This window comes from Tympanuchus pallidicinctus, unplaced genomic scaffold, assembly GCF_026119805.1.
Source record: "Tympanuchus pallidicinctus isolate F22 unplaced genomic scaffold, pur_lepc_1.0 scaffold14, whole genome shotgun sequence".
Taxonomy (NCBI): domain Eukaryota; kingdom Metazoa; phylum Chordata; class Aves; order Galliformes; family Phasianidae; genus Tympanuchus; species Tympanuchus pallidicinctus.
The window spans coordinates 14,625,388-14,634,556 of NW_026294659.1; the positions used below are offsets into that span (position 1 = coordinate 14,625,388).

Below are 9,169 nucleotides of genomic sequence, written 5' to 3' on the forward strand. Positions count from 1 at the left end.
ACAATGATTTCCAAACACAGTACTTGAAACTTGTGAACTGAAGGCTGACTTTTTTTGTGAGCTTGACTCCCCATAGCGATACATATATAAAGGTTCTGATGGGCACGAAGACTGAAAGTTGACTCAAATGAAGTAATACAGAGTCCGCAAATCACAACTGTGTCAAATACAAAAGGGAAAATAGCATTTAACAAACCCTACAAAGCCAGGAAAGAAACCCTCTTATAAGGGCATCAGACATCATTCATGATTTCCGCTCACATCTCCAGGTTATTAAAATTTAGACCACCATTAAACTTTTGTACAAGAGCGGCGGACTACCAACCTACAATCACTCCCAGGCTTCTGTATTTGCATGAAGAAACAGCGATCAAACCACTAACACAAACCTTTGCACAGCACCAGAACCAAAATGCCATGCAGAAGAACATCAGGAATGAACAGGTATGCCTCGTCAAGTCATGAAATCAAATGAAGAAAGAGGTAATACTAAGTTTATGTACAAAACAAAATGGAAATCCGATCCCAGCAAAGGTCTCCAAGTAGTACAACGCAAAACCAAACAGTTTTAACTACACCCTTACGCCACAACATTCAACCATAATTTTAACACAGAATCACATGTACTTTTTCCAGCCAGCCTTCAATGTAAATGCATCATTTATGATGCTGTCTCTAGTAGATGCTCACAGAAGACGTTACTCACTTAGAAGTAGGCTTGTAACACACAGTGTATATTAAAAATAATAAGCCATCAGGGGAAGTTAGAGGAGATGCAAGGGTCATTCAGTATGAAGCTGCACTAACTGCACTGTGAAGTGCCCCCTCCCCAGAGCTGCACCTACCAGCACTTCTGATTTCAGAGCAAAGAAAAACGTGTGGTAAGTTTGTAGCCTTAGCATACACAGAACTTGACTTGAGCAAAAACCTGACTTGAGTGGGAAGACACAGACAAACATGTTGATGTTCAGCATTTGTGGTAATGCTCATTTCTCTGCATAAGGCCTGCCATAAAAATCCCAGCTTTTGAAGGCACTCTGTGACACTGACAGGAAAGTCACCCTAAACAGAAGAAACACAGGACTTATGAACAACATACACTCAACCGTGTTATCCCAGAAGCATAACCTACTATTTGTAGGATGCAATCTCTACAGAAAGGGAATCTCCCAAGATCTTCCAGCAACAATCACTTCTTGCAACATTAGCAAAGATGTCAATATATTTTAAACACTAACTTGCAATTTTTGGCAGACCATTAAATTAATGCCTCCCTATCCACAAATTAGAAAGAATAACAGAAAGAAATCAGAACCAGACATGATCCAGGAGAGTTACTAAGAGCTTTCCAGATCAATTGGATTTTGAACAACAGTGCATTAAAAACATATTTGCCTGCAATCAAACACACACTCTACACGTAATTCATTTATAAATCTTGTAAAAATCATATTTTAAAATGAGAATATGTGCTTATAAGGCAATACTACTTCTTCTGCAAAGGAAGCAGATGCCCTCTGCTCCGATGGGCTCCTCAGCACAGATCCACTGGCAAAGAGAATCAAAAGCAATCAGTGATTTACATAGCTCACTGTAACACAAATGAAGATTTGAGCATGCAGAGATGAACAGGATTCCAAAATGACAACCTGCATTTGAAGCCAAAAAGCCAAACACTGATGAGCAATAGTTTTTCAGGTCACTAGGATTTAAAAGTTTCTTTCGAAAGGTTTACAGACACGTTGGACTTAATCACTGAAATATATTTACTTTTGCTTATGCCAGCTATCATTGTACTAGTTGAATTTTTTTAGTAACTCATCAAAACTCACCCAAAACATTTTCAACCATGTTTTGAAAGAATAACTCTGCCATCAGAAACCAATTTGTACGTTTCCATTACTCTTGTTTCACTATCCAAACAGTTATTAAAGCGACAGAGGAAACTTTTCAACACATAGACATATTAATACATTATTAACCTTCCCTTTAACAGACTCAAAACTCAGTTTACCTTTATTTGCCTCAGGGGAAAAAGAAAAAGAAAAAAAAAAAAAAGAGAGAGCGCTTTCAAACTTTATGTAACACAAATTGAAAGCTTAGTTTCTCACAGCTGGAACAAAAACACTGACACTTAACAGAGTTGATTTCACTTTCAGTTACACAGTTTCGCTTTCGGATACCAAGTGCTACAGATCCTAGAAACAATGCAAGGAGTCTGCTAACCAGTAACTGCTAGCTTGTGCTATTTTAATTACAAAAACATTTTCACTGCTTTTGAATTTAAGAAATGCTATATTCACAGATGAAATTAAACTGATTATGTCTGTCACAAGTCAACTGAAGTTGACAACTAGCTACTACCTAGATTTCATAGGCTCCACAGTATTTATATTGCATGGACTTAGGAAAGCTGACTGGGAACTATCTCCTGCATATGCCAATCCCTCCAGTTGGTGGGAAGGGAAGGGAAGGGAAGGGAAGGGAAGGGAAGGGAAGGGAAGGGAAGGGAAGGGAAGGGAAGGGAAGGGAAGGGAAGGGAAGGGAAGGGAAGGGAAGGGAAGGGAAGGGAAGGGAAGGGAAGGGAAGGGAAGGGAAGGGAAGGGAAGGGAAGGGAAGGGAAGGGAAGGGAAGGGAAGGGAAGGGAAGGGAAGGGAAGGGAAGGGAAGGGAAGGGAAGGGAAGGGAAGGGAAGGGAAGGGAAGGGAAGGGAAGGGAAGGGAAGGGAAGGGAAGGGAAGGGAAGGGAAGGGAAGGGAAGGGAAGGGAAGGGAAGGAAGGGAAGGGAAGGGAAGGGAAGGGAAGGGAAGGGAAGGGAAGGGAAGGGAAGGGAAGGGAAGGGAAGGGAAGGGAAGGGAAGGGAAGGGAAGGGAAGGGAAGGGAAGGGAAGGGAAGGGAAGGGAAGGGAAGGGAAGGGAAGGGAAGGGAAGGGAAGGGAAGGGAAGGGAAGGGAAGGGAAGGGAAGGGAAGGGAAGGGAAGGGAAGGGAAGGGAAGGGAAGGGAAGGGAAGGGAAGGGAAGGGAAGGGAAGGGAGCTAAAATCCAAATACAGCTGAGGTGCTGAAGACCCATCCTAAAGTAAAAAATAAATTTGTACTAGCAAAAGCAATTGAGCTATTTTTTTTTTTCCACAAGTTTGATAAAACAGAATCAAAAGTAGAATTTTATCTTTCTTCCACACAAAGAGAAAAGACAATCTAGAGATATCAATTACAAACTGTTAGACAACTGGTGATTGGGTCACTGCAATTCTATGGACATACTGAGTCACCTCATAGAGATTACTAATTAACTGTACATATCAAATACATCTTTCTGGAAGGAATCATTGTTTCTAGAGATTATTTTTTTCCTCCAGTGTTTTTAAAATATTAATAGACCATAATTCCCACAACTTCCCTCTTGAAGGATCCACCAATGTGAGGAAGGAAAACGAGAGCATTCCTCTTTCCAAAGTATTCCTGATTTTCTTCACCAGCCTTGAGTTCACAATGAAAGATGTGTTTGTTCAGAAAGGTTTTCGTATTATTTTAAATGGTCTCAGATAAAAAAAAAAAAAAAAAAAAAAAAAAAAAAAAAAAGAGTCTCACTAATCATACAAGTCTAGTTAGTGGAACAGTTACTACATATTAGGGGAAAAGAAGTTTCTTAAACTCTTGCTAGAAAAGGAAAAGAAATGAAACTGTAAAGTAAGTTAACAAATAATCTATTGTATTCAGTTATAAAGACAAAAGCAGCAATTCTCTGTAAATAATCCTATTCTACAACAACAAGATCTATTTACAGAAGGATTTCAGTAGTGATATGAGTTTTCCATGCTTCCATAAAACAAAGGTATCAGGAAAGCTTTTGACTTCGCTTTAGAAAATAGTTGTCCAAATGGCATTAAAAATGACTGCAGAAAGACTAACCAAGAACATCAGCTGTAACAACTTTAACCTTGACTACAGGACTACAGGTTGGAAAGCACCTGAAATAAAGACACTTTAAAAGGAACACTGAATAGAGAAGCTAATTATAGCAATAGAACTTGCTTCTTTGCTAAGAGTCACCACCCATTTCAGTTCAGATAAAAGTACAAAATGCCATCACAGCAAATAAGGGATAGTTTTTCGTGAGTTTTATTAACCCATCTTCTTGCACATGACCACACGAGCAGGTGGTTCATACACAGCAGCGTAACTTATTCAGGACTTTCACACTTTGTAAAGCGTTAACTAACCTATTTCTTTAATGACAAAAAACTCACAGTAAATTCATTAAGGCAAAGCCTAACAATACAGTTAACCCAGACACAGTTCTTTCCAAGGCCCTACTGGAATCAAGATGTGACATACATGTTAGTAGCTATGTCCCAGTTAAAAGTAACTTTAAGACTTTAGTTATTACTTGATGCCAGTCACGTCTTTGTCCATTGCAAAAACCATCTACCAGTGTGTTGGAAGTTACTCATGGTCATCATATGCTAACTCCTAGTCCATTCAACGCCCACATGCTTTAAAAATTAACAAATTCCTGATTATTACATCCTTATTTTACACAGGTAAGATTATACTATCCATAAATTGACATTGAAATAGAAAACATCCGGCTGCTATTAGGTAAAATTATCCTTGTTGCTGCTTCTCTGTAACTGTCCAACACTGGGGGAAGGGATTCCAATGACAATTTCCAAAATTATCCTTCACCTGAGTACTGATTCAGGAACTGGAATACTGCAACAAACTTACTTACCTATTGGCCTGGAAACAGTATTAAACTACCCTAAGGTCCGCATATACAACGATTTAAGAGAAGGGACTGCAAGCTTTTTGTGATCAAAGAAGACTGCGCTATTGGACAGCTCAGTCAAAAATGTTCAGAAAATATGACTAAAACTCAATAAGCTTCATAAACTTTGATACAATTTTTAATTCGTAAAACAAATGTAAATCCAATATATGCACTCTACTTCAGATCATGACTGAAAAGGCTCTGGTTCTAAATATTTTGCATAAGCAAAAAAAAAAAAACATTAAGAACAACCTACAAAAGTAGTCTACATATACACACACATACAGAGTTCACAAGATGTGGATATATCAGAGTTACAAATACTATCTCATATTCAGAGTTATTTTCAGTGTTATTATTATTCAAATTCTATAAAGCATAATTAATTTTCCAAAAATATCCAACCTACAGAGGTTGGGGGGAGTACAGATAAGGAGAAACAAGTTCTACCAAAACTTCTTTGGGCTATGTTATTCCAGTGTGTTTTATGTTCTGCTCAGTTACTCACAGATAATAAAGTATGAGTACAAACAAAACACTAGTTTATTTGTCCTCCAACATTATTGAGGAATCCTTCGGCTCTACCAATACAATGACCAAATAAGCTGTTAACTTATCCAGACCCCCTACAACGCTTAAAGCCATGTAAGAGCTGCTGTGTGCACCTACTGGCAAAAGTTACCTGCACGCTCCCATTGGGACTAGAGCAGTAGGTTGTCCAAAACATTCCTGTTGATCTATTTCATAGTCAGATATTCCGCCTTCATTAATTTCAATTTTAAAGAACAATGAATGTTTATTTCCACCGATGACTGTGGGGTAACAGGAGAACTAAGTAACAGCAGCAATCTAGACGCATGATCAAAGGACCCCTACATGGCCTTTGGGCAGACTAAACTCTAAACTTCAAAGCTGACCAAAACTCAAAAATGCACCAATTTCGAAATCCCAAATGACAGCGCTTTTAATTGTGTTTTCTGATTTTGCGGCAACGGGAGGGAATACCGCTCCGGAGAAAGAACCCCCTATACACCAGAGAAGGTCTCCAACACCTCCAGCAGCACAAAGCTCCATTCCTACCCGGCTGCAGCCAGCTGCTGACACCCCGCAGGTCCCCGCGCGCCGCTCAGCCGCCGCTCCCCGCGCTCCCCAGCGCAGCCCGATGACAGCGGCCTCCCGCAGGCGCTCCCGCCCCGGCCCCAACTCCCCCCGACCCCCGCAGAAGGTGCGGGCAGGGCCACCACAACAGGTGCCCGCCGCTCCAACGGCCCCGCTCCCACCACCCTCCTCTCCCCGCTCCCAGGCCGGGCCGAAACCCCGCTCCCGCCCACCGCAGGGCGTTGCGCATCAGGGCGAAAGGAACCGGGCGAACTCCCTTCCTTCATCACCGCTCCCGGGGCCCGGCTCGCTCGCAGCCCGGCAGCCTCTCCCGGACACGGACGCGAAAAGGGCCGCAGAGGCCGCAACCGCTGCCCAGGCCTGTCCCATTAGGGGGCGGCGGAGGGGAGGGCGGGGAGGAAGGGCAGCCCCGAAGCCCGCAGCGGTTCCTCGCCCCGCCAGCGCCGGGCAGCGGCCCGCCGGGCCCCGCGCTCTCCCCGCCGCCTCTCTCTAAGATGGCAGCGGCGCTGCCCCCTGCGCTGCGCCCCCTTCGACCGCGCCGGGCCGGGAGGTGGCACCCGCTGGTCCCGCTGCGCAGCCCCCCGCCGCCGGCTCACTCACCGCTCGAGCCCCGCGCTCCGGCCCGGCTCCTCCCGGCGGCGGCCTCTCCTCTCCTTTCCTCTCCTGCCGGCGCGGCGGGGAGAGCGAGGAGCGAGCGCTTCTTCTTCTTCCCCCGGCCTCGGCCCGGGGCCCCGGCGCGGCGGCGCCTCCCTCTTGCGCGCTCCGCAGTCCGTCCGGCCGCTCCGCCACGCTCGGGCCCGCACGGCCGGCGGCGGTGCCGGTGCCGATCGCAGGGTCTGCCCGCTGCGCGCCTTCTTCTCCGGGCGGCGGGGAGAAGGGGGGGGGCCCGGCCCGGCCCGGCGGGCGGATCCGCGGCGCTTCCTGGCCGGGCTGGATTTTCTATCGCTCACAAAATGGCGCGCGTTCCAAACCTGCGCAGCGCCCGGCGGCGGCAACGGCGAGGCCCGGCCTCGCCTCGGCTCGGTGAGGTGCGGCGGTCGACGGCGGCCTGAGCCCCGGCCTGGCAGCGCGGGGACAGCGGCGGGCGGGCGGCGAGAGGGGGAGGGGGAAGAGGAGGAGGAGGAGGAGGAGGAGGTGGTGGAGAAGGAGGGGGTGGGGGGGAAGCGCAGCGCTGTACCGAGCCCCCGGGAACTCCTCGCTCCCTCCCTCCCCTGCTTGCCAGCCAGCCTGCCTCTACCTCCTCCCACCCCGCCCGCTCCTCCTTCTCCTCCCTCCCGGAGCGGCGCTGCGCCGGCACCGCTCCCTCACAGTGCGCCGCAGCGCGGGGTGAACCTCCGGCGGACCCTCGGGGACGAATTATTGCCCTTTTTGGATATACATGTATATATATATATATATTTTATTTTTTTTTTCATGAGGATGTTATTCGTATTTCTCGACCTTCCGAGGGAAAGCGGGAAAGGGGAAAAATAAAAAAATAAATGAAAATAAATTAAAAGAAAACCACCACCACGGCTCGGGCGGGAAAGGGTTTTGGTTTTTTCTGATTTTTATTTTTTTTTTTCGGGGTGGGGGAGGGGTTGGGGGGGGGAAAAAAAAAAAAAGGCGAACCGACAAAATGGCGGCGGGGCGAGCTCGTCGCTGTGGCAACTGTCCGTCAGGTCGCCCTGCTGCCCCACCCCGCCCGGGCGGGCGGGAGGGAGGGAGACGGCGCTGACGTGGGGAGGGAGAGAGCGGGCGACGGGTAAAAGGCGGGGCTGCCGTCGCCTGGCAACCGCTGCTTCCCCGCCCTCCCCCGGGCCTCGGTGAGGCTGTGACGCTGGCCGTGCGGCCGCGCTGCTGCCGGTCGGGATGGACCCGGTTCGCCGGGCCCTGGAGCGTGAGAAGGGGAGAGGTGGTGGTCGGCTGAGGAGACGCGGCCCGCTACAATGGTGGCGCCTCCCCAGCCTGCAGGGGCAGCCGGCAGCGGGAAGGGGGCGCGGGTTGTGGCGCCCCCCGGCGGGTCGGGTTGGTAGGGCTCGGGCGGGCAGAGCTCGTTCCCGCTTAAAAAAATACCTGTTCCTCTCACATGAAAGGCGCTGAGGAGCTGGCTCTGCCGTGCGCTTTGTGAAGGGAGTCACGGGTTCCTGAGGGAAGGCTGCTTCACAGAATCACAGAATGGCCAGGTTAGGAGGAACCTCCAGGATTAGGAGCAAGGATCATGAATCTCCGGTCCCCCTGCCACATGCAGGGCCACCAACCTCCCCATTTCATGCTTCCCTATGGGCTGTTGCACACAGCCGCCCTAAACATGCGCTTGGGGTTTGGTTTGTTGGTTTTTCATTTGTTTCTGGAATGCTGACAAAGATCAGAAAGTAAAGGATGGCCTATACAGTTTAGTTCTAACCTGTGACAGTTTTGTTTTTTTTTAGCTTCCAGACAGCTTCCTTGAGAAAATGAGGGCACGTTGCTAATACCTGTTCCCTTAGCTTTTATTACTACCTTAAAGTTTTTTCTTGCAGCAGAGAAGGTGGCAATAAATGGCCAGAGATAGGCAGATAGGTATAGCAGCAGCCAAGTATTACATCACCAAAATACCTCATGGCTTTACAAATGCAGTATCACAAGCAGTTTGTAGAATCACAGAATACCCTAAGCTAGAAGAGAAAGGCTGGTGTTTCACTGTCACACTTTAAAACAGGATTTTGCGTTATGTTTCTTAAGAATATGATGGGCTCATAAGGAATACCTGGTTGGATTTCTCTTCCCAAAAGACAAACTACACCAGAAAGCTCAATATTTGAGGTTGAAAAGAACTACAATAAACACTTTGGGGGGGAGGGAGGGGAAGAAGAGGAAAAACCTACTTAAAAAGTTAAAAAAAAAAAAAAAAAAAAAGAGAAAACAGGGAGGAATAAGATTTGAGAGAGAAAATAATTTACAACATACATGACAAACAGAATAGATGTAGAAGAAAGCACAGCAATATGAAAGTTTTCTTAGTTCAGTAGGTGAACTAAGTGAACACAGTGTGCAACATCCAAAATGCTGAATTACAGTATCCTAATGGGACAGAAATGTACCTTAGAGTCAAATATAGTGACTATTCCACCTCTCCTTCTGCCTGTCTTTCAACATGCTGAGAAATACAATCCTTCCTGTCTTCCTCTGTTTTGCTGGCATGCACTTGCATCTATGCTGCCAACAGAAGACTGAGGACCAGTGCAGAAATGGTTGCAAGTGGAACTCAGAGGATACAAAAGTTCCTGTAGGTGCAGGACTGTCACAGAAAGTATGCTGT

The 9,169-nt window shown here is 46.8% G+C and overlaps 1 protein-coding gene across 2 annotated transcripts in view; it reads right to left on the minus strand.

The window, feature by feature from the left end:
- Window positions 1–6,966, minus strand: part of DYRK1A (dual specificity tyrosine phosphorylation regulated kinase 1A) — an 85,322-nt gene extending 78,356 nt beyond the window's left edge. The window contains exon 1 of one of the 2 annotated variants that reach the window (XM_052673806.1): window positions 6,490–6,966. The gene's annotated coding sequence lies outside the window, so the exon portion shown is untranslated. Of the gene's footprint in view, window positions 1–6,101; window positions 6,203–6,489 lie in introns of those variants that run through there. The other variant, XM_052673807.1, reaches the window with a different exon arrangement.
- Window positions 6,967–9,169: the final 2,203 nt, after the last annotated feature.